Source organism: Falco rusticolus, chromosome 14, assembly GCF_015220075.1.
Source record: "Falco rusticolus isolate bFalRus1 chromosome 14, bFalRus1.pri, whole genome shotgun sequence".
NCBI classification, from domain to species: Eukaryota; Metazoa; Chordata; class Aves; order Falconiformes; family Falconidae; genus Falco; species Falco rusticolus.
The window spans coordinates 6,412,900-6,437,785 of NC_051200.1; the positions used below are offsets into that span (position 1 = coordinate 6,412,900).

The 24,886-nt window shown below is 38.5% G+C and overlaps 1 protein-coding gene across 2 annotated transcripts in view; it reads left to right on the forward strand.

Annotated features, from left to right (window-relative positions):
- Positions 1-24,886, forward strand: part of TENM1 (teneurin transmembrane protein 1) — a 344,632-nt gene that overhangs the window by 154,624 nt on the left and 165,122 nt on the right. The window lies entirely within an intron of this gene.

Consider the following 24,886-nt stretch of genomic DNA (forward strand, 5'->3'; position numbering starts at 1 on the left):
AATGTTTGAAAGAGATAAAGCAAATTAGCTTTGGCCTGTTTTAGAGCAGTTGTTTTGGAATTGGCTCACTGATTGAACAGAAGTAGTAACATGGTTTTCAGTAGGTCCAGGTCAACTCTGTAGGAAGAAGGCTTTTTAGTTAGAGACCAGGTAGGTCAGAATTTTGAGCTTTGTCACCACAACGGTTCTGTTCTCACTGCTGAGGTTTTCTGAGGGTGTTTATTTTTATCAGTGCTGCAGTATATGGGCTTTTATTGTAAGGCTAATATAGTTGATTACCCATTCAGCTAGAACAGCTAGATTTGGGGTTGCATACTTTTTATCCTATCCACAAGGTAACTGAGTCTGGTTGGTTGGATGGGGAGGGAGGTGTTTCACTTTTGATTTGGTTTGGCTGGGGGTTCTCTTCTTTTAGGTCAAAAGACAAGTTCTTTAATCCAGCTCTGTCTCTTGTCTTTATTTTTCTTCTCTATCTTTGTGTCTCAGACTTTGTTTCAGTCTAGTTCTTTAATAATTCAAAAAGAATGTGCAGTAGCTTTACACTTCTTTACAGTTTGTGAATGTTACATTGCTTTCACATTGTCTTAATGATTGGTGCCTTACATTTGGCAACCCCATCTCTGTAAGTCTGTACACCTTCAATTCCTTGTCAGTAAGGTGAGAGGAAAACATTGTTAGCCTCTTTATATCCAGCTGAGGCCAGGTGTTGTGCATTAACATGTAAATAGTGCAATTAGTGCCAGTTATGATTTAAAAAGAAACATTAAAATCTGCAGGAACACGGTTTATCACCCATACTTTTTTGTTGGTTTACTACTTCAGCTTCTTTTTTTAGGCATCTGTTATCACTTTCAGTCTTGATTACTATAGGGCTTGAAGCTGATGTTTGCATCCGACAGGTTAGATGCATGAAAAGAGACTGAATGATAATGCAGAAAGAGGAACTCGGGTCAGATTGCATTTAATCACCTGCTGTGACTTAGTTGTGTATTTTATTATATATCTAAAGGGCATAAGGTCTCCTGCAAACCTCATAGGTCACAGGGAAGCTAGGGTCCTCTCGCAGATGAGTATCTGTTTACATACATGCATCAAGGAATAAGGGATAGCTGTGGGGAGAGTGTTTAGAAGAATGGTAAGTCTTCTGATACGGCAGTTTTAGACCTCAAAACAAAACTTTACCAGGTTTATCCACTGACAACACACTTCATGCTGAGGATGTCCTGTCAGTTTGCAGTACCTTGTGCTTATCCCATTCTTTACCTTCTGAATTCTGTTACTTGGGTCACTGGCTATGTGTTTTTCCATGACACCTGAGTGCAAGTTATAGTTTCTTTTTGCTGGTTATATTGTTCAAATACTGTAATAAAATGGTTATCTATTGTGCGTGGCTGTGCTGTCAGATGTTCCAGCTACTGGGTGCACTATTTTAGTATGCTTATATTTGAGCTCAAGGCAAGCTAATGCTTGTTATATCCTGATTACCGCGCTTAAAATTTATGAGTTACTCTGTCTGGGCTACATCTTCACAGAAGCCGGTGCTTGTGCAATGGTCTTGGTGCCCCTCATAACTCTCGGTCTTCTGGTAACCTGCATCCATTGCCTGAGAGCTCTTCTCTACCCACCGATAGTTGGGACTGGGACGTAAGCACTATGCAGCAGGCTGTCTAAACATTGCATCCTCAGACATTTGCATTTGCCAAATTATGCACAAACTGCTAGAAGAATACTTACTATCAGGTACCATTTCATGTGAGAAAACCATTACATGTGATAGTACGAGCACTGGCACTCTGTTTTGAAGGGTTAGAGGTCACTTCTGTTCAGCAGCACTCCGGTATTATCCTGAATATTTAGCAAGCTTGAGAATCTTTGGGCACTAGGACTCTCTGGATGCTGTTGATCTTGCGTCTCATGTCTCACACTCCACATGGGGCAGGGAATTTTGCTACTTCTTCAAGTGTATGCTGTTGAGAACTTGGTTTAAGTATCTGAAAAAAGTATTGTTTATCTACCCCATAAGACAGAAAATGGAGAATTCTAAATAAAACAGAATAAGGTACTTGTAGCGATATTTGCATTTATACTTGTTTGTGGCAGGAATACAATTAAGATGTGTATCTTTTATAATAACTTTGTTCTTACTTGTACAGCATACCTTGAAATTAAGACAGCTTCTGCTGGTTTATCCATTCTCTTAATAGACTCATGGTCAGGTGTAGTTATCTGACTGCTTTCTTAGGTTCTTCTTTTCTTAATGTAATGGAACCTCAGTCAAATAAAATACATTATTCACATTTCTGACCAGTTCTTTCACCTCATGATTATTCTGAGATGTAGATGCTCAAGAAAATGTGAAGCACCAAAAGATTTGCACCTTTCTGTTTGTATAAATTGACACACTGACTTTAAAGAAAAGCTAAGTACATTTAATATTGACATCAGTCTTACATCTGCTTCATAGCGTGATCCCTTACAGGACAGTAAAGCAAAAAGTAGTTAAACAGTACAAGGGGTGGGGGCGGTATTAATATTTAATCTGATACCAAAAAGCACTTAAAGGAGCTGGGGATATGACTCTTCTGTTAGAAATGGCTTCTTTGTTGCACTGGGCAATTACTACCCAAGTAAATGAAACCAAGAAGTTTGTTCTAGTATCATTAAGTTTTAAAAATTGTTCTTCTGGGAAAGCTTTTGTTTCAGTTTCTGTTTTTAAGGGTTGTTTCTTCAGAGTCAATCAAAAAGTAACTTCCTTGTTGTTAAACACAAGGGTACAAATTAAGGCTAATAAACTGATATTGAGTGAGTCAGAGAAGTACTGATAAATGTGAATGCTTTGGGGGGCATTCTGCAGCTCTTCGCTGTGGAAGAACTGTACAACGTTCTAGAGAAAATAATCAAATCAATGAAACATAAATTATTAATGTTCTGTAATGCCAAAAAATTGGAAGAGCTAAAAGAAAATTGGTATGCTGCTCGAATCCCAGAGAATGATGAGCACACCCAAGGTCCTTTTAAAATATGGGCCAGTCTGTGAGCAGAGCCTTCCCCAGCTTTGCCAGCTCCCCTAGGAGCGTGTGAGGAAGCAGTGCTGACAGGATGATGGGAGGATTTCAGCTTTCTTTTCAAGTAAAATAGTGTTCCTCTTGGTCGTGCGAAAGCATGAAACGATTCCCATTGGGACTAAAGGAACTCACAGGGAAATGGATAAAAGTGTTTAAGAAAATCTCATGATTTAGAATTAACCCTTGTTTTCTGGAGCATTTTGCATTATTTCTGAATAGTTGGGTCATAAATACTGTTTGCATTCCTGTGTCGTGTTCAGTGCCTCGTTGATTTAGGCCATTGAAACGTTTGGATCTGACCGTACGGTTTGGCAGCAGCTCTGGCCCACACCTTCATGGTCTGGTACAGCGGTGGGCTGCCTCGGGTTTTGCTGTGCACTAGTTCGGCTGTTGTTTGTGCACAGATCAGTTGCTCAGTGATTGATGGGCTTCCCAGGGATAGCAAAAGTAGGTATTAATGCTTGAAGCGATCGCCTCAGTGCTGTTGTCCTCTCCGGTATTATCCCTGTGGCTGAGGCAGCTGAAAAGTGCCAGATATATTGGAATAAGTCCTTCCCTGCCCATTATGGATTACTGCAAGTTGTGTATCATCTTCATGTGCCAGTGAAACACTGGTTTTTCTTCTTTTTCTTTTTCCTCTCCCCCACATTGTTCTAGGATTTTTCTTTTAAAGTCTTTCAAATCACTTTTCCTAAAGTTTCCACCTTTCTGGAATATTTTAAACTTGCACCTTCCAGTCTGAAATAAACTAGGTGCTCGTTCGTAAGTGAACCCTTCACAGTTTCCTTGGTGTTCTGCTACCTAAATTCTTAGATGTATGTGTTCATGCTATACAGAACATTACTTTGGCCATTAGCAGATAAGTAAGGTCCTGATGCTAACTGCAGGCCATAAAATCCGGACATGCTCTTCTAGAGTAGCACCATCAAAATCAATGAAGTAATTCCTTTTGAGTCCATCTAAGAATCTGTTTCTTCACTCCGGTTCTTACACAGACAGATGGTCTTCCATACAGCTGGAACAGTGTTTCATGCTGGTATCTTCAATCTCTCAAATTTTAAGGAGGTAGTTTTTATGTTTTCAGTTGTCTTTTAATACATTTCGTTGTGCTGCACAACACAGCAGGTGACATTATGATGTGGGTGCTTTATATACTAATTTTGTTGGTAATACTTTGTAGCAGTGCTTTAAATGTCTAGTGGTGTTATTGATTCACATTCCATTAGTTTTAAATATTGATAAGAAATTATTAATTTATTTAATGCATAATTTCTGTTGCCTTGTTTTGGCTATGGAAAGAACTGATCTATTAACTCCAGCCACAGTATTTATGGATAAAACCCTTCAGCTTTAAAATTAAAAATAATTAGCTGTTGTCACAGTACTAATTATTGTACATACAGTATCAGCAGGGCTATAATCTATCTGTCCAATATGCATTCTACTTAAATTGCATTAATCATAACTTGCTTAAATGTTAGCAAATGACTCTACAAAGTGCTAGCAATAGCAATTCTTGCAGTCGAGAAATAATTAAGATGTAAATCACTTCTATGCATCATCGCCATAATAATCATATGATAGGATATGAAACTGCTGCATCCGCTTTTATACTAATATTTAAGATAGTTACACTTTGTGATGGCAGCATGGTATAGTACCTCAGTTTATTTCCAACTGCTTAGGGCCATGTCATAGTCAATTGAATTACTGAATTTAGATTTACTTTTTTTCAAAGTAGTCATGAAAGTCAATACTGGTCAAGTATACTCTAAATTCAGACTAACATTGTAGACTTTTTTGTAACATGATGCTTTGCTTTAACAGGCATGCTTAGAGTAGAATTTATCCTATGAAGTTCTACATGTCAAATATAATAGTTTTCAGGTTTTACTGTGAATGTTATATTTTCCATTAGTGCAAATTGTTATGGTTTACTCACCTTAACATGGGTATGCAATTTTATATGACAGTGTATTGCTGCAGAACTTTATTTTGCACACGTTTGGTTTTATTATGCCATTCGCTTGATTCTTAGCCTCCTTTCTTTGTTTTCAAGTCTGTATTGCTTTGCATGTTAGCCATACTGGCTGCAACGTTTTGTGATCAGCTCAAAACCAAACACTCCTGCAAGCTTTAATGTTGGGAAGGGTAAGCACAGTTTATTGAGGAGCCCACCAGCTCAAAGCCTCTATCCGTGTTTTTTCCTGTGAGAAAATGCTGTAAAACCACTATCTTACCATGCACATTTCATTTCAGAAGCTTCTAACTATCGTTGCAGTGATAAACGTGAGCAGCCACACCAGGAGTTGAGTCATGGTGCCCATGGGGCCAAGGCAGGAAGGATGAAGCTGAGCTAGTTTGCTTGACTCCTGAGCTGCTTTTTTTTTTTTTTTTCATTTCTTTTCTTTTTTCTTTTTCTTATTTTTTCCCCAAATGCAATTTGTATGTTAAATTAGCGATCTATGCTATAAATTCCCATACAGAATTTACTAAATATTCAGAAAACAGATACTCTTCTGAGATGAATTAGAGTGGGAATATTTAGGTGAAGTTTTCAAGCTCTTGTAATGTGAACTCATTACTGGGTTTGAAATTTTTGGAGGCTGTAAATTTCAGTTCTTTTTTGAAGAGTGACAATACTTAGAAGGCTGGAGAGTTTGTCCCCGTCTTTTGTTTACCACAAGGTTATCAACCATTTGATGGATATCGCTATGCCTGAGATTCTCAGGAGAAGGGGATTTAAAAAGTGTTTTTATAAACAAAATGAATAAAAGTAAGACAGAGTAATAATGAGGAGCTGCATTTGTCAGCTGCTTTCTGAAGTGTGCCATTCTTGTTGCTGTGATAATAGAGAAAATTAATTCATTCTGTCAGGACCGCGTGACAGGAACACCGAAAAGCTGTGAAGTGACTGTACACAGTGGAATAAAGGAAATCCACTTTGATCTACCATTTTTGATGTTTTATAATTGCACTTATTATCAGGTCCTTTGCTCTCTTCTGATTTGACACAAGATCCATTATCGGTGACAGCGTGAATGTGAACATGAGCTTGATTTGAAAAACTACTTAGGATGAGGTAATAGGGGAAAAAAGCTTTTTGCTCCTAACTGTTGAGAAAAGAAAAAAAAAATTAAATCATTTATGTTAGTGCTATCAGCTAATATCTTCCCAGAAATGCTCTCCTTCATGTGTAATATTGTTTATATGCTGCATTTGAGTACAGCCTGTTTAATTAGCTCCCTAATGAAATATTGTATAACAAAATGGAAATTTATCATTTGCTTTTATGCCTTTGTTCAGCTACAAACTAGGGCAGGTCACTGTGCCCAGCCTGAACTAGACACGGTTTTCTTTCCTGCTGCATTTGAATAGAACCCATTTAATATTTTTTTTTAAATGCTGTCTATTGAAAATTTTCAAACAAAGGTATAAAGTGCTGTCCTTTTAGCTTTCCATGCTGTCTCTTATCTCTCCTGCGTGAGATGAGAAGTACTGCTTCACAAAGAGTCAGGTTACCAAGTTTCTTGTCTTTTATTGGGCTATATAGTAGAATTAGCCTGTCTTTATAGCATCAGTGGTGTGTGGATACATGCAGAATCCACGGTGTCTTTCTCTTGTAGATGAAGAAAAACTGGTAAAACGGTTATTCGCTATTTTAAACGGACTTCAAGTTACGCACAGAGTTTTACTTAGTTCCTACTGCAGTCAACAAGAAGCTCCCGTTGGCTATATTTAGCCTACAGTTTGTTTACCTTGGCTTTGGTAGGTAAAGAAATAACTGACCAGAGTACTGGTGACATTTCTGTGGGGGCAGGCGTGCTGCCCCAGGCGCGAGCCCAGCGCCACGCAGGAGCCCCCTGCGCCTTGTCAGAAAAGCTCCTCTCACTGAAGACTTCCACCACCATCTGTGAAAGGGAAATCTGCCACTGTGACTTATGCCTCATGTTAAAGCACTGCCTGTATCTCTGTGGTGGGGCTTTAAAATGTAAAATCCCATGTCTTTGCAAGTCTGCTGAAAGCCAAACATTTCAGGAAGCGTGTCAGTGCCAGTGATGCTTCCCCAAAGCAGAGATCTCTGTTTGGAGGTGAAGTGCCCCATCAGAGCAAGAGGTTCACAGAGGAAAGGCAGTTGTCAAGATACTCGCCTGGAATAATGGTGGAGGAGAGGATGGATAAATGATACCCTCAAACCAGGTACACAATTAGTCTTCTCTCTTTTTCAGTTGCTCTCCTAATCTCTTGCAAGCTACTTCACTGCATGTCAATAATCAAATATTTATTGGAGTGCAGACACCACCATGCTCCGTAGTGTAGTGGTCAGGCAATCCCACGTTATGTGACTGACAGAAGTTCAAATCTATGTGCCAACTACATTTTAAGAGTCACGGCATGTCTTGGGTAGCAGGTGTGTGCTATGAGCACCCAAGGTTCATGTCCCATGTCTGGGTCAAACAGAGCAAGTAAAGCTGAGCCTCCCGTGCTCAGATGAAAGCTGTAAAACTGGCTAGCTAGGTTTGTGAGAAGTGTTTCCTCTGTTTTCTACCCTTAAGTGTTCTCTGCATTGCCTAGTTATGCTTATATACATTGGAGTCTGGTGAGCAATACTGTCAAGTCTAGGGAAGCTGTCACCCCGTGTTCACTATTGCCAAGCTTAATAAGACTTAGCACTTCTATAGTGCATTTTTATGTTCAAAGTGTTATAGGAATATTAAATCAAATTCTGCTCTCAGCTGAACTGTATCCCCATTCCTTGCTTAGCTTTGTTTGACAGTAAGAACTTGAGGCAGAAAATAAAAGAGCTTCATTGCACTGGTGGAAGTACCAGGAGAGACCAATAGAGAAGGAATGTGTTACTGTACCCATTGAGAGTGCGCTTGGCAGTTCTCTTGCATTCACCTGGCTTATGTGAAGGGGTAAGACAGTGTCTCACTTCATCTGTGCTTCCCCCATCACGCTTTTGGGAAGAGCATCTCAGTGTATTGCCTGTGCTCCTGTGACAGGAGTTTGCCCCTGGTTTTGATACATGCAGGGACCGCTTGTGTCCTCTGTGACTCCACGTAGCAGCTGCCTGCAGCCCTGCTCTGCCTGGAATTTGTGGTGTTACTGAATGCAGAATTTTCTTATAATTCATGGAATCTGTGCTGGAAATCTTCCAAGTGATTTTCCATATTCAGTAATAACATGGACAACATTGTTCACACTAAGACCAGCCATTCAAAGATTCTCTACTGATATAACCTAATAGAGCAGCTTTGTCTTTGACTAATGCCGGGGGGGGGCAGCAGGGGGGCTATTATTAGTAGACATGGAGTTTGCTGCTGTTGCTATGGAGTTTTGAGGCGGGGAGGTTAGGGAAATAGAGTCATTATGAAAGCAGCATGATATGTTTAGGTTTTTATAGGTAAAGCATGGTAATTTTACTGCTGCCTTTATAGCATGTGAAATGGAGCTAAAGCCTCACAGTGGAGGATGCAAACATACACGGTGCTGCTGTCATACTTGGAGATCATCTGGAAGGAGATGAATCACTAATCAGTAAATGGATAAACTTCCCAAGCCATTTTACTTTGTATTAATGTTGGAGCCTGATCAATACCATAAACGTCAGCTACAGTTTCGGTCATTTAGTTCAGTCTGATGAAGTAAAAGTTGTTTTCGCATTAGCTATCTGTCACGTGTAGTGTGCAGCAATGTTGTTAATATAAACGATGTAGCATTATAATCATATTTGTGCTATCAAATTGCAAGGATATTCACATGAGATTAATTTTCGCTCAGCAGATGTCCCAGGCAATGGCACCGATTCTTTCTTCACAGTCTCTTTGGGACCCGTGCTGTTGCTGTGCAGCAGGCAGAGCGAGTGTGGGTGCTGGCACATGCACTGCAGAACTGAGCTGATGACAGGTCCTTCCCTTCCCTCTGTTTTTCATGTCCAATCAACAGGGCAGACTTAGAGCTGTGGGGATCACTACAGGCTGTAAACCAGGGGGGTCTCTGCCATCTGATATTCCCTCCTACATTAGGCAAAATTTCTATCTGAATTTGGACAATGAACTACCACACAGCTGTCTTACATTTTATCTTTATACTCAGTTTTTCTTTCTTCAGTTAAACAGAGTCATTGACATGTTTACTTGTACATTTTTCAGCTGTGTATTTTTTGTACAATAGCTTTGTTTTGATAGATATGTGATGTTGCTTTTCCTTCAATGTAAGATTGTAAAAAACAAACTGGAGGAGGAGAAAAGCTGTGTCTTGAGTGGCTCCCTCCTTTTTGTTGTTTATGATGCATTTTTATTTCACAGTTTCTACTTTGGAATTCTGAAGAGTTCAATTTCAGCTGAATGCTACGACTCAGCTCTAATAATTACTTTTAAAAGCTCATTTTGAAATTGCATAAGCTGAAACTGCCAGCTGATCTTCACCCATTCTGTCCATCCTCTTTAGTAAAAGGTAACTATAGCATGTATTATTGACAACTACTTTCTCCACTTTCTTTGTTTGCATTCAGTCTGCGTATTCCATAATAAAGGCAGGCAAGTATATAAAGCACAGTGCAAGTATATGAACAGAACTATTTGTTCTATCCTAGTTTCCTTGGTAATTCTGTTATTCAGTACTGTGAGATGAGTTTGGCGGAGGGTACTTTGTTACCTGGTTATTGCATCATTCAGGTTGAAGTGCAGTAGTTGCATTTGTATTGTTCACAAAACCTGTATGAGGCTATTTACAGCATGTGCTAAGAGTCACATATTTCAAAAGGCTACAAGTAAGCATCAAAATTGGGATTTAAACATTAGGATGAGGCTCAGAAGAAGGCTTGAATTACTATTCTGATCTGGACAGTAAATCCTATAGCAGTGGTTTCATGGGTTCCTTATCTGTGTTGAGTTTCAAATTGCTATTGAAGTGTCAATACCTAGCTCACTCAGAGATCTGCAAATCAAGTATTTCGTCTCTAGTTTTTGCATTATGGGTGGTACATGACTTCAAGGGAGATCCATCCTTCTTTTTCAGCCATGAGAATGGGTTGCCTGAAACTTGTTGGCTGAATAAATTACATGCTCATCTTGTTTTCCCCAAATGTCTTCTGTCTCAACTGGGGCTGACCTCATCACGTAGGAGGGAATTCACCAACGGCTGGAATTTGCTTGAGGTTCTCTGGCTGGAGCAGGACGCAAGCAGTGAATGCGGTTTTGCTCTGCGCTTCTATATTGCCATATGTGAAATGAAATCCTTCAAGATGATAAAAATGTAGCCTTTTAAGTAAACTGAGCAAATACCAGCCTTACTTCTGTTCTTTCCACTGGGATTTGAAGTCAGTGGAGATTTTTGTATATGTATAAAATATACATATGTATATTATGTGCTTAGACACATAAAAACACTTCCTATTCATATGTAGGTTTTCTACTTGGATGCACTTAGGTTTCTGTGTATGTTGCCAGCTTAGTGTGGATAAATAATTATCTATATAAAATTTTATTCGTAAAATACTTGCAACTTCCTCATCTCAATGGCAGTTTGTAGCAACAAGATCCCAGATTAAATGTGGTGGTAACAAAAAAAAAATAATTAAATTTCTCTCCTAACAGTTTCATTTAGTGATCCACTCTACTTTTATTGTGAGTGTAAATAATTGAATAACTACTGAGTTCATTATGTTGTGTCTCTATCATTACATCTTCTTTTTAAAATACACAATGTTTACTGTCTCCTCAGATGGTATTTTTTCCACATCGCTAATCTAGTCACCTGTTTGTAAAATGTCTTCAACTTTTACCAAATTGTTCTGAAAAAAATGTGTCAAGAATGGAAGAAAGTATTCCATAAGACGTGTGTGTAATGATTTAACACTATTTGCCTTTTTACTTTCTATCCAATTTACTCTATTTTCCATGCTGTTACATTCTTTTACTAAGGCTGTACGAAGAAAAGAGGTTTTCATTGAGCTGTTTACAGACGTACGCGGGTCCATTTTCTGAGTACTTGGAGTTAGTTTAGATCTCAGCAATCAATTTGAGGTGCCTTGCATTTGTTGATGGGAATTTTCATCTGCTGATGTATGGTCCATTCACATACTTCTGCTGGGCCATCTTACTTCACAGACTGCAATAAGTTTGTGCCAACCTGTATTTTACTGGTTCTGTGGTTCATCCCTTTCTAAATCACAAACGCAGTAACCTGTTCCTAGAGCAGAATCGTGCGGTGTTCCACAGTTGATATTTTGAAATGACAAATTTTCTGTTCCTAAACATATAAAAAATGGATATGCCCTATCAAAGTTGGGCTGTTAGCTTCTGTGGTTACATCTAGCAAACCAAGGCAGAATAACATAATCGAAATCCATGGGGTTAATCCCATATCATGCTGTTGTAACTGGGAAAAGAGATGGGTCCTAAACTTACCCCTAAATCTTTCAAATAAAGCCATCTGCTCAAAAGTTTGGTCAGAACAGGTTTTAAGCCATCATCCTGGCAATAAAAGGAAAATGAATGATTCTGCAAGGCATACAGCTTTTTGTACATAAAAATGAAGCAACCTTGAAAATCTATTGACTTTCCAGTAGGTTAATATTTTCAAGTAGGTGACTGTAGTCTATAAAAGTCAAGCCTGAAAACAGATGAACGTAAGTTCTTCTAAGTTGCTATAAATTGTTGAAATTTGCCTGAATACGTACTGAATGTGCAACACAATGAAGTCTGGTATTTGACCGTTGAGGTCTAAGTTTAATGGGAATCCATAAAAGTACAAGCTCAGTTTACACAGACATCCTATCCCAAATTTTATGGTGCAGATGTGCTTATTAATAAGACAGTGAAAACCCTTAGTCAGTAATTTTTCCCTGGACTTTCTAAGTATTAAAATATGTGAAATACCAAGTTCTTTCCAAAATTGAAGAGTTCAGCTGCCTAAAGAAAGTTACCATCCATGCTGGATGGCCAAAACCATAAGGTGTGAAATTCTCCAAGCCCTCAGCTTCTTGAATTCTGTTTGGCCAGTATGAGGAGGGACTCGCTGCCTGTGCGGCACAGGCCTGGCTTTGTGGGTCTTTGTTTCTGGCTTTATTTTCATGGATATTTCACACTTTCAAAAGTTATCTTCTGAAAGCCATTTTTTGCTCTATTTGAAATTCTGAAATATGTAGGAGTTTGGCATAGGATTCAGAGCTGAACAAAGGATAATAATCAGTTTTCTTTCAATAATTTGATTTTCTGAGAAGTTAGTGGGCTTGCTGTTCTTTGGTTGTAAGTACTGTAAGTTTCAGTTGAGGTATAATTATTTCTATATTATTATTATTGTTACTAAAGCAGCTTTGCCTAATCTGGAAAGCAAAAAGCAAACAAAAATAGCCAATAATGAGTTCTGAATAATTTTGAGTCAGTTTTAAGAATGATAAGCAAAGACTTACTGCAGTGAGCTCTCGATCATTGCATCACTTAAAGGGAAATTTCTTCTATAGCAAAAGGTGCAAAGAACTTTTTTCCTGAACATCAACTCTTGCAGTGTTTGACCTCCAGGTATTAATTACTTTTTAATTTGGAGTGAGTATCTTGATAAATCTTCGAGTCTTTATTAAGGATGTGTTCCTCTTTGATATCCTCTTTTGTTTAGGTTTCAATTATTTAATTACAGGTCTTGATATGAAACTAATCATGCATACATCCATATGAAGCTGGCGTACTGACAGGATAAAATCATTAAACAGTCATTACTATAAACTGACGTTGGCCTGTAATTTTTGCAGTTAACGGGGGAGTTGATGCTTGGTGAACAATCCAATTAAAACTGGCAACAAAAGACTTAAAATGTCAGCCAAATTGCTTTTTAATAGTCAACGCAGCCGTCACAAAACATAAACATTAAAGTCCCCATAGTAGCATAAAGCGTCATGGTGAAACAATTCTAGAAAATGAATAATAATTACAGTATCCTGAGAATTCTCTTAATAGATGTGCACTCATTAAAATACTTTGTTGGTTAGATTCATATGAAAAAGTATGTTTCCCTTGATACTTCTTTATGCATTTGTTTTGAAGGTTTTATTCGATATTTTATAGATGTAATTTCTAGTAATATTCAAAAATGCATGTCTTATTTACAATGAGTTTAAATAACTATATAGATAAGCCTTGAGTGAAATGCACCTCAGAAATGTGTTGGAGGTGAACTGAGGATACAGCCACAAAGAACTTTTAAAACCTATTAATGCTGCAAAATGATGTCATCTGTTAATTTTGAATTGCACTAGATTTCTTTTGCAAGTTGAGCAAGAATCGCAGGAGAAGCTTGTCAGCCCTTACTGCCTGAATTAACCGTCTGAATCTGTTTACGCAGAAACGATCCTGTTGGTACTTGATAGATGCTCTGTTCAGATCTTCAAAGCTGTGTAAGAGTGCAGGGCTCCTAAGAACTTACATGCAGAGTGGACTTAAAAGCTCTACAGAGTTCTGAGGAACCAGGCCACAGCCCCCGGTTTAGTGGAGAGGTAGAAGTGTGTTGGTATTTCAGAAAACCTACGTGCTTGCTTGTAAACGCCTAAATACGCATTAGAGAGACTAACTTGAAAGCTGTGGGGCTGTGCCCAGGCTGTTGTGTTCGTTTTCAGGCATTACATTAGCTTTTTCTGTGTTGTTATTTTTTCTTTCCCTACAGGAGTTTTTCTTTTCTTTAAAAAATAATCGATTTTTTGTTTACCATCAGTTACACATGTACTGTTGTCTTTCCTCCCAGCAAGCTCAGTTCTATAGGAGAAGTGTCAACATTCCTAACTAAAACGTTAGCAAATCTCAATGGCAGGAATAGATCTCTTTGTAGAAGTATTTCTTTTATTTCTGGATTGAGAGGGACAGGAACTTGTTAACTGCTTCTAGGGATGAAAGGCAGAAGTAGTCGGTCAGCTAATTCTACGCTGAGGTATTAACTAATGTATTGTAATTGAGGACCGTTTAAAATCATTTGGTGAGTGACAGATAGCTTTCTGTTATGCTACCTGACAATTACATGCAATTACTCCTTAAATCATACCATGTACTTCTAGAGTTACCAAGAATAAATTGATGCTGACTACCCTACAGCTAAAGTTACCATTTTTCTTGTGGTTAAAAAAAAAAAATCTCTTATTTAAAAAAACAATTCTCTGTTTAAGTAGAGAATTAACAGATAAATTGCAATAATTCCTTATGTAAAAAATTGTTTTCTAAAGCAAAACTTCAAAAGGACAATATATGTTTTGAAACTGTAATTTGTCTTTAAGAATTCTTCTTTAAGAGATCTGTCAACTAAAGTTTGTGAAGTAGAATATAAGTGAAGCTGAAGTAAGCAGTCTGGTTACCCGCGAGCACTTTACCCTGACAAACAGGAAACTAGTAAGGCTGTTGAGAAAATCCTCTTCTACTGTCATGTATTATTTTTTATTAATTTTGAATTATTTTATAGTTCAGACTGCTCTGAGGAGAGGATAGGATGGGAGGGGCCACATGTGCTTTGATTTTGTAAAAAAGCCATTGTCGACAATAGTTCTTGACAAGTGATAAGCACACATACTTGCTGCCTGACAGTTCATCAACTGTGTTTAAAAGTAACCTCCACCAAGACAAAGTGGAAGTCTCTTCTTGACTTCAGGAAGAGTAATGGATCATATCCCTAATTGATGTAGCAGGTTTGAACATATGTGCAGTCATTCAGGAAGAGCCATAGAAAAGCCTCATCAGTTTCACCAAAAGCCATTAATTCTATTGCTCAATAGTAGGTTTCTGTATAGTTTTCATTCTGATCGTACAAAATACCTAGCAGAAAACTGTGGGAACAAACAACTTTGCTACCCCATACAGGCTACAAAGAAGAGTCACTTTAAAATTAAGTCTCGGGGAGCACAGCAGAGATAGTTTGAACAGAGACAGTACAGGAGGTGCAGACTTATATCAGATGCAGCCCCGTGATTTATGGTGAATTCTGTAGGTTCTTTGTATGGTTGAACTTTGTAGGTCCAGGGCTATTTGTTCTGAACAGCCAACTCTGAGCAAGCTGCTCTCCTCTCCACTCCTGCAGAGCAAAGCCACCCGCTTGGCGCCAGCACCCGATGGTCCCCCCGGACCAGCGCTGCACCTCTGCCCCAGGAAGGCAGGGAAACTAGCCTAGAAGCAAACTTTTCTACAGAATGCCCAAATCTGCTTCAAAAACCCCAATATGGTGATATGGCTTGAAGTAACCTCTTGTTTATTTCAGTGTGATGAACGTTGAGCCCTAAGGCTCATGCGGGACTCTCACAGACGACGTAGGCTGTGTGACTGGCTGCAGCGTCACACAAAACCTAGTTGCAAAGTCTTCTGGCAAGAAAAATATTTCTTAGTATTTCTTCATAAAATACTACTGTATTGGTATTAATTTGAGATAGATATGCATATAGAGCCACAGTGAAATTCTACGTATGTTTACATGTTATGGATACATTTGACAGCTTTCTCTGCCCCCCACAAGTTATTATGTAACAACAGATAAATGAATTACTTATTTTATACTCCCTATAATCATCTAAGTGTCACTATAAATATGTGTAAAGATGTTCATTTCAAGCAATTTAACGTCAAGGTGAAATCCATAATAAAAAACACATGAATTACTGTTTTGTTGAATAAAATAGAGACCTTCATTTTCCTATATAAGCTATAAACATGTCTTTCAAAGTATTATGAACATAGAAACTAATCTGTATCTCTCCTGATATTCCCTCATTAATATCTTTCTAAAAGGATTGTCTTAAAAATGAAGTAAATACATGGGGATAGAGACAATTACTGAATGATGCCGGAGAGCTTTCTACGCCTGTACATGGTATTGATTGTAAAAATGGATCTAGTATTTTCAATTATGCTCTGCAAAATGCCAGGAGATATGCTACATTTGACATGGTGATCTGGAGTACAGAGTTCGGTGTCCTGAGCAAAGCCTTTATATATCCAAGTGGGAGAAGCTGGAGTGTGAATCATCCTTGAAGCCAGAAAGTTCAGGCACTTCCACCTTGAAGTAAACTTAGAGTAAGTTTGCAGTGCTGCCAGCAAAACACTAGCTCTAAGCTCAAATAGACAGGAGATATGCTTGGGATCTTGCCCCCAGTAATTTCAGGAATGTGCATGAACATGATGCTCATCAGGGCTTAAGTTTGTTTCCTGATGTAACTGGGAGGATTAACCATGTCTTAGGGCTTATCATCTTTTCATATTTCCATAGAGCCACAGGATATTTTTATATTTACAACAATATGAATCAACAAACTGATCTCTCTCAAGGCTGGGCTTTAAGCTGAGCAGGGTTCTGTGCTTTAGTCAACGGGTGGGACTCATACCACTGTCCCCAGCCCTAAGAAGGCTAACAGTGAAATGGAGGAGTCTTCATCTTGGCTGTTGCAGCGCAGTGAACTCGGGTGCCACAGGGAAAACTTTATTGGGGTCTGTAACGGGGCCCAGGCTCCAGCAGTCTTTTTTACTTAAAATGTTGTAAAGTAGCAGGAGCACAGATGAAGCAAGTAAGGGGCAGGCAGGGAAGGTTATCATCCACTGCAGAGGCGCTGGTGACAAAAGTGGCTTAATATGTCCATATTCATGATATTTCACTGAACTGCTGGGCTAAATACACTGTGTATTTCGGTATGATTTATAGTTGCTAATTCCATTACCTATAGATCCCTTTTAGAAAGCCCTCACAGCTAATGAATTTAATGACACAAAGGCCAAAACTTGAATATATATCACTCTGCCGAAAACCATCAATAACTGGGGAAACATTAATTTTTACAGCCATGGCTGCTTGCAACCTATTTTACCAATCATAAGCTGTTTTTTAATCAAAATCTGTTCACCTCTAAGGTCATCAAAATTTGCTGCCTGGCTACTTGTAACTGCCTGGCTTTTGTAAACTTGGATGACAGGCTTACTCTGTAAACTATAATCTCTCCCGCTTTGTTCAGAGTTTTAGAATAGTGATTGTACCTTCCCCTGTGAGTTGCCACAGATAGAAGTTACAACTTGTGATATTGACTGAACCCACCACTTGTAAGTAATGGCAGGAATTACACCTTCTCCTGAAAATACCACCTTTAAGCTGGCTGTGGGCTGTCAGTATCCGCTTCTATCCTTTGAATGCTGTGTGCTGTTAATTGTGCCAGCAGCTGCTTGATCTGCTAAACAAACCCCTGGAAGCCTGGGCTGGTTTAGGTTGTTCCCTAAGTCTCCATCATAACTGGAGTGCTGCTTTGCTTCTCCCTTCACGTTTTCTCCTTGACCTGTGAGGCTTAACCATCAAGAGTCTGTTCCAACCCAAGACAAGCCTGGAGTGATTTAAGAGGAGTCCTGTCTCGACTGGATGGGTATTTGAGAGAATCTGATGGCTGTACCACCTGCAACGAAGGAGGCTGAAAGGGGTGAGCAGGGTAGTTGCATTCCAAATTTGTCATATTAATTGACATAAATGTGAGCATTTCATATAAATGGAATCATGTGTTTCACATAAATATTATACATAGAGTGCATTTGTATTTAACAGCTATGTGAAGAAGTACTATAGAACTAAGCTATAATTCAGACAGTTCAGCAGAATAAAAGCACCTCAGGAGCTCTAGCACTTCACTCCCCTCTGGCAATGTTTATTTTATATAAACATGCATCAGTGTGTTTATATTGTCAGGTGCTTCTGCATGATAACATTTAAAACTTGCATCTTATCCACAGTACACAGCGTTACAACCTGAAACTCATTTCTGGTTACAAACTACAGCACAGAGAGTGGCGTCTTATAGCGCAATGTTTATGTCCAAAATTATTCCACTTCAGCAATCAGGCTCCCAAGTTAAAACACTGAGTGATGGGGTTAATTAAGGAGGAGTAGTGCTACTGTAGCTCTAATGGGCTACAGATATGAGTGTCTCTAAGTGAGGCAAACTTTGTCAGGAAAGGTAATGTCTTTCATTGCACCAGCTGATATAGCTGGAGAAAAAAAAAAATATAGCTTTGGTCCCACAAAGCCTTCTTTTGGTTTGAGTATATTAACGTTTCTATCATCAGGGAAAAAAAAAAAAACACTCTCCCATGCACATCTTTAAAAAAAAAAAGAGTATATCAGTCTTATTTCAATAATTGTACAAAGAAAAACTGACAAGTTAAATATATGGTACAAAGACGACAGATGCCAGGATTTTTTGAGTCTTGAAAAGCAGAATATTATTAAATGCATACTGTCAGCAAAGTTGGAAAGGATGGCCATGTGATAGGTCCCTAGGGATAAATCACTGCCTTTCCTTCTTTAACGAGTTCTAACCTCCATTCTTTTGCTTGAAAAATTCTCCCACATCTTCCTGCAGCTGAATCAAGAAAAAGTTTGTTTGCAGAGACACTTTTGAGATACTTCTGATTTATTTTTCAAAACACTATGAGATCTTCCATATTTTTTCACTTTTATCATGCTACTAATTGATGTTTTACCAGAAATAGAGCTCAGCATGCTACCATCCTGACATGCGACAATGATAGCAAATTACTGGTGAATATAAGATTCCTGCTAATGAAAATTCCTTGTGCTCTCTGTTGCTAGAAGTTTAAAGGCATTGATACTTAATATCCATATCATATGCAGGTGATAAAGTCCATTTATACTATTTAATTTGTCCATTTATACTATTTAATTTGCGAAGATTTTCTAGTAGAGTTTAAGCAATCCATCATTTTTTTTGTTAGAAATGGACCAAAAATGTACATTAAAGTAAGGGGGAAATCCCAGGCTCATATTAGTCCACTCTAAATAAATATGGACTTCAGAAGGAGTTTTAGCTGAGTTTAGCACTATTTCACAAGAGATCGTATTAAACAGAATTAAAGAAACATAAAACATTCATTTCTGTAAAAGCAACAGTGTTTTAAAGAGAGACTTCCTGGTGATGCTCCCATCGTGCTTTTTTACTCTGGTGCTCAAAACTGGATAATTATGTTTTTGTAAGGTTTCCTAGAATTCAGTCCATTATGAGTGTCTAGAAAATATAGTCATGTAGGTCTTACAGTACAAGTTTTGACTTTTAATGTAAAAATTGAAAAGGAAATGCAGTGCCGCCATTGTAAGAACTCCTTAATGTCCTTGCAGCTTATATGCAGAACAGGTTTTTTTTCCTGCACAGTTAGACCATACAACATTCAATGTAAATGTTACTTGTGTTTTAAAAAGAGTTGAATTGCATCATATTTCATTTTAAAATATGGCTAAACTTGGAAAGGCTGAAGGGGAAATAAGTTTCTGTTAGCATTAGGGAATTATTAGGTTTCTTATTTACCAAATATCTTTTTGTTAAAATGATCCACAAATTACAAGTTAGAAGCTGTTAGTGTGTGTGTGTGTGTATAATTGTAAGGGATTCAAGGGAATGGAACATATGTGATACTGAGAACATGAAGGGAACATTTACTGGGATCCATATGAACACATTGGACTGAGTGTTTAAATATTATGCATTTCTTTGACATCATTACATTATTACAACGTAAATCCAGCTGTAGTTTATGCTTATTGACACCATTCAAAGTACATGGCATAAGAACTCTGGTTTTTTGTTGGTTTTTTTTTTTTTTTTACGTGCTGTGCTTTGTTTTCAGCACAGCCTAAATAATGATATGTAGGATTCATGCTACTCTTAGGCTGGCAGTATAATATGAAATTATATACTTGGCTACTTCAGGGCATACTTGAACGGATAGATAAAGGGCCCAGAGACCTTTGATGATCCCTGATGCTTAACTGGTCCCTCCCGCCCTCAGTCTGTTCTGGGCCATCCCAACCTGCTCAGCAAGGACCATCTGCTGCAGCAGGGGCGAGCTGAAAGCACCATGGGCATGAGTCAGTTGGCTGTGTCAGGAAGTCCTACTGCTCTCTGGAGGTCTCTAAATCTCTTCTACTTTGTGTGTAAACTTTGAGTCCGTATGACCTTTCGTTTATAAGCTTTCATTACATTATAAGCTTTATTTTGCATAAAACCATATGGTTTGCAGAATTCTTTAGAGCTGCTTGGTATTTTTTGTTCGGGAAGATTTACTGTGTAGTAAGGCTGAGAAAAAAGTTATATACAGCAAAACAATAATCTAAAGGTAAGTTGGTATTAAAGGTATTGGTTGGATACTTTTATATCCTAGTGGTCTGACAATGTTGTGGAAGCAAAGCATTTTGCAAGTAAGGTAGGCCAGCTAAATGCTGAGCTACATCAGAAGAAGCAAGTGTAGAATAGATGACTGAAACACAACGTAAATTTATACATCAATAGACCAATTTCATACACAAGTTTTTTTTTGTGTCCACCTTTTCTCCAAATGTGTGATGCCAAAAATGAAAGGAATTCAGAGGTACGCAACAAATAATCAGGGGCTTGGTAGGGTCATTGGTGCATAGAGAGAAAAAGAGTTTAAATTTTAGAATGGAAAGAAAAGGGTGTAAAGACTTACACAGCACCAAATAAGCATATTAACATATAACAGAACCAGTGCTCTGCAATGGTAGCACCTACATCTAAATCATAGTTTGTCTTCCTAGACTTGGAGCATAAATCTCATTGTAAAACTGAGAAATTTTTTTCTGTGCTTTTTAGCTCCAGCCTTAAGCATTCAGATTCTGTCTTCCCTGCACTGAATCTTTTGCAGTTCTTCAGTGACCATGATGCTCCTTCATCTCTGCTTGAGAAAAAAATTCCAGACTGTTTTGTAACTGAGCAGTAGTATACCCATAGAACTTTGAAATAAGCTAAACTAAACTCTCTGAACATATGTTGCTATTTCATTCATTTAATAATGGATGGCAAGCTAATTCATGCTGCAAACGTACCAATAAATAATGAATTTAGGAACTTTCAGTTCAAATCAAAAATATCTCAAAAGCACTACAGGTTAGATGCAAACCTTTTAATGTTCAATGATTTGAATATATTCTCTCTGATATACTTATTAATGACACTGGCTAGTGTAATCTTGTCACTAAATGATAAAACAATTAAATTACCCCATCTTTCTATGTGGGTCCAAAAAGTATAGTAGCATATACTTCAAAACTGTTAGGAAAATACTTCAGCAAAGTCCTGGCTTATTTTCAAAACTAATTTTAATCAGGTGCTAACTAGTTGATAAAGCTGCTTGCTTATTTTTTCTCAGTCTGGAAAGCAGTTTGGCTACGTGTTTATGACTACACAGGCATTTTAACCTGACTCTTAAGGAAAATGAGGTTGTTGATGCTGCTGTTGTCCGTTGGTCTGTGCCTCCTGTACCTTTTGAGCAGAACAGCAGCACTCAGCTGACGTGGTAGCATAGGGGAAGTGTCTAAGGTAACTAACCTTCCACTTTCTGAAAGGCAGAGGCTTAGTAAAAAAGCGAGATCTGAGTTATTACATCTCCTGAAGGCAAAAGCAGTAGTAGCAGACCTCGGCGGCTGAAGAGGAGCTGTTGATGTCTGCACATCATAGCTGCGGGGTTCCTGCTCCGTTATGCAACTGCCATGGAGCAGCCTGTGATCAATATTGCTGAAGGGCCATCCAAAAGAGTAAGTCAGAACCAAGGAAGAAGAAACATTCGGGACAGAAGCAGAGCTCCTCCCTTCAAACTTCAAAGAAAGGAGAGCAAGTAGAAATCCTTCAAACTAGCAGAATTACAAGGAAAAGTTTTGCTGTTTATAGCTAGCATCAATGCAGAGGTTTCTCTGTTGGAGTGAGTCCATGGAGTTTGGGAAGCAGCTCAAAATGGAATAGCTAAACAAATTAACATCGTTATTGAAGAATGAAAGCAAAATCACAAAAAGAAAAAAAAAAAGGTGGCAGGAAGAATTTTAGTGGAGTTTGTGGACTGGATGGGGAGTGTATGAATTAAGAGTAAAGCAAAGCAGATCCAATACACAGCAAAGCAGCAGAATGTTGCATAAATCTTTTCAGAAGACATCACAGTTCTAGATTTGCTGTGCTGAAATGAGGGAACTATTTAAAAATACTGAATTCTCAGTGGAAAAATATAGACATTTGCTAAACAACTTCTTTGGTCTCTAAAAAAAAAGAAATGGCGAAATGCAAGGTCAGATGAGAAGGCCAGAAGTGAGGACCAAGAGCATCTCTTCTGGCTTGGGTGCACCTCAGAGGAAAATCTGATTTGAAGGAAATTATTGTAAATGTTCTGTTCAGATTGAGCTGAAATCGTGTTTTATAGTTACATTTTTAGATGAATGGAAACATCCACCACATCAATGAATGCATTGAAAACAACACTGTATTTGCATATAATACCTAGACTTTTTGATGTAACAAAATTTAAAAATCTGAACATTATTAGCTACCACTAAAAATAAAGCCAGCAGTTATTATCGATATCATTATGCTGAACAATAGCAACAGGATAAAAATTTATAACTGAGCTCATTTCTATATCACTCCCATACATTTTGGAAACTTGTTAGCTTTAGACAAATTATCTTGCATCATATCACTTTTTAGGTATTTAAATGATTTTGCATTAAGTTATTTTACAGAGTCTACTATTCAGAGTCCTGAAGAATTGTAAGTGTGCATATTCAGATATAATGCTGCTTTATATCCCAAGCAACATTTTTTTGGTATAAAAATAAAGTTAATGAGGTGTAGACTTAGTTTCAAGCAAAATAAAAATAACTTTGCCAAATTAGAAAGTCTGTAAAAACTAATTGGAAACTCAGGCTGATTCTCAGCGTAATGAATTTGCCATGCTTCACTGAAGTGAAGGCCTGGTGCAGAAGACTTGTCTTTAAATCACCAAAGTACTTCAGAATCTGATGTGAGGTTTTCTGTGATGCCAGTAGCTGGACGAAGGGGTGACAAGTGTGGTTAATTAAAAAGAAATCCCCCAGGAAATCTGATGTGTTAATGTATAGTGATACATTGCACTGGGATATATGAGGTACCCTACCAACCCTTCCAACTTAGTGGTTCACAGAGCAGAATCGGTCTATTGCATGGAAGAGACTAAACTATTTGTCAGGTAATGGCATGCTATTGACGGGGTAGGGACAGTGCAGGTAAAAGGGGAGGAAGGGGACTAAACGATGCGTTGCCGTATGGGTTATACAGCTTTTTCCCATTTACCTCTAGAAGCAGTCACCTTGGCTGCTCGGCGTTCACTGCGTAGCTTTTAATGTACCTTGTAGAGCCTAACTGCCTGTCCTGGCAGAGATCAGCAATTTTCTAACAGGACAGTGGCACAACCATTAAAACGGCTTGTCATGCAAATTATAGGTTGTATAATAATCCTGCAAATTTTCTGTAAAGTGGATTTAAGATTGATACCACTAAGTAAGGGAATGTCATTGATCAAATACTTGAGGATGCTGGACATCAAATATTATGTCCAAAATTTGGGTAGCTTTCAATTCTAAAATAGCAGGATACAGGATTTACTGAGATTAATTATTATATGAAAGTGCCTTAGCAGATTATTTCAGAGCTCTGGACTGTTGACTGCAGTGATTTAATTTACTGAGGTCTCCAATTTTCTAATATGCTTAGAAATGCTTTTCTGGTGTATGCAAACTAATACTACAGCATAAACATTAATGCAACTGTAAGAATGCTGCCTTGATAAAAGATCAATGAAATTAAAAGGATTAAGCCTGGGCCAAATCCATGACAGCTTTGCTTACCACAGCATAGAAAAGCTTATGTGGAGCACTAAACAACCTTGTTTCTCCAGTTGGGGTAAATTGTGACTGTCACAGAGAAAAAACAGGCTTTTTTTTCTTCCAGCCATTCCGAGAAGGGAAGGGGCATACTTTCATCTTTCACCTTGAAGACACATCATGTCATAATTTAAAGAAAGTATGTGTTGTAAATGGATGGCAACAACAATTCCTTGCAGGGAATTTTTGCAGGTTCATCAGAGCTCTGCTCCAGCTGGTTTTGTGCAAATTTAACTGGATGGCTGCTAAGGTAAAAGGGAGAGTGAGGGTGAGTACAGAAATGGGACAAAAGCTGTGTTAGGTAGACACTGAGGTAAATTAGCTGGAAGAGTTTGAGTTTAATAGCTTCACAGTTCACCCAATCTGGCAGCAATTTTTATCAACGTCTTCTTTGCAAAGTATTTGTTATTGTTCATTTAAAAAGGAATGTCTTGCCTCAGTTCTCCATAGCTGTGTTTCTGGCTGTACTGAGAGGCTTGGGAGGCTCTTGTGGGAAGCAGAGAAAACAGGATTTTATTGTCCCTTCAAAGAACCCTTACACCATATTTGTATCTTGGTTGTTTTTTTGCAGGAGGATTTAAGCTCACTGGCACGGGCTGAGCCACCATAAAGCCGCGTAGCAGCGCTAGCGCAGGGCAGGACCCTGCAGTCAGAGCATCCCTCTCTGGGGCTGGGGGGCGCTGGGGGTCCCGCGGGGCAGCGGCAGCACGGGTCGGGGGGCCTCAGGTACCCACACACGCCTATTTCCCTCCTCCTTCACGACCTGGTCTGGTGGCTGTGAGCTCCTTGCCAGCTCATCTGCCTTGAGCTGCCATAAAACCTTTTCTCCGGGTATCGGGATGGTTAGTGCTTGGGCAGCCTTGGAGGGGGGCTTTTCCCAGGTCTCATTTAGCAAACGCAGTAACAGACTGGCAGAAACGTGGTAACTTTGTTTTACGGAAGGTGTTTGTTCAGCAGTTGGAATACAGTTATTTTCTGCCTTGATTTGAGGTGCAAGACTAATTCTTACACTGTGTCTATTTTTAAGCAGATGCTCTTAAATGAGAATTATACCTCATTAAATCAGTTGGTATCTGTGCTGCAGTTTGATGTCAGCTTGATTTATT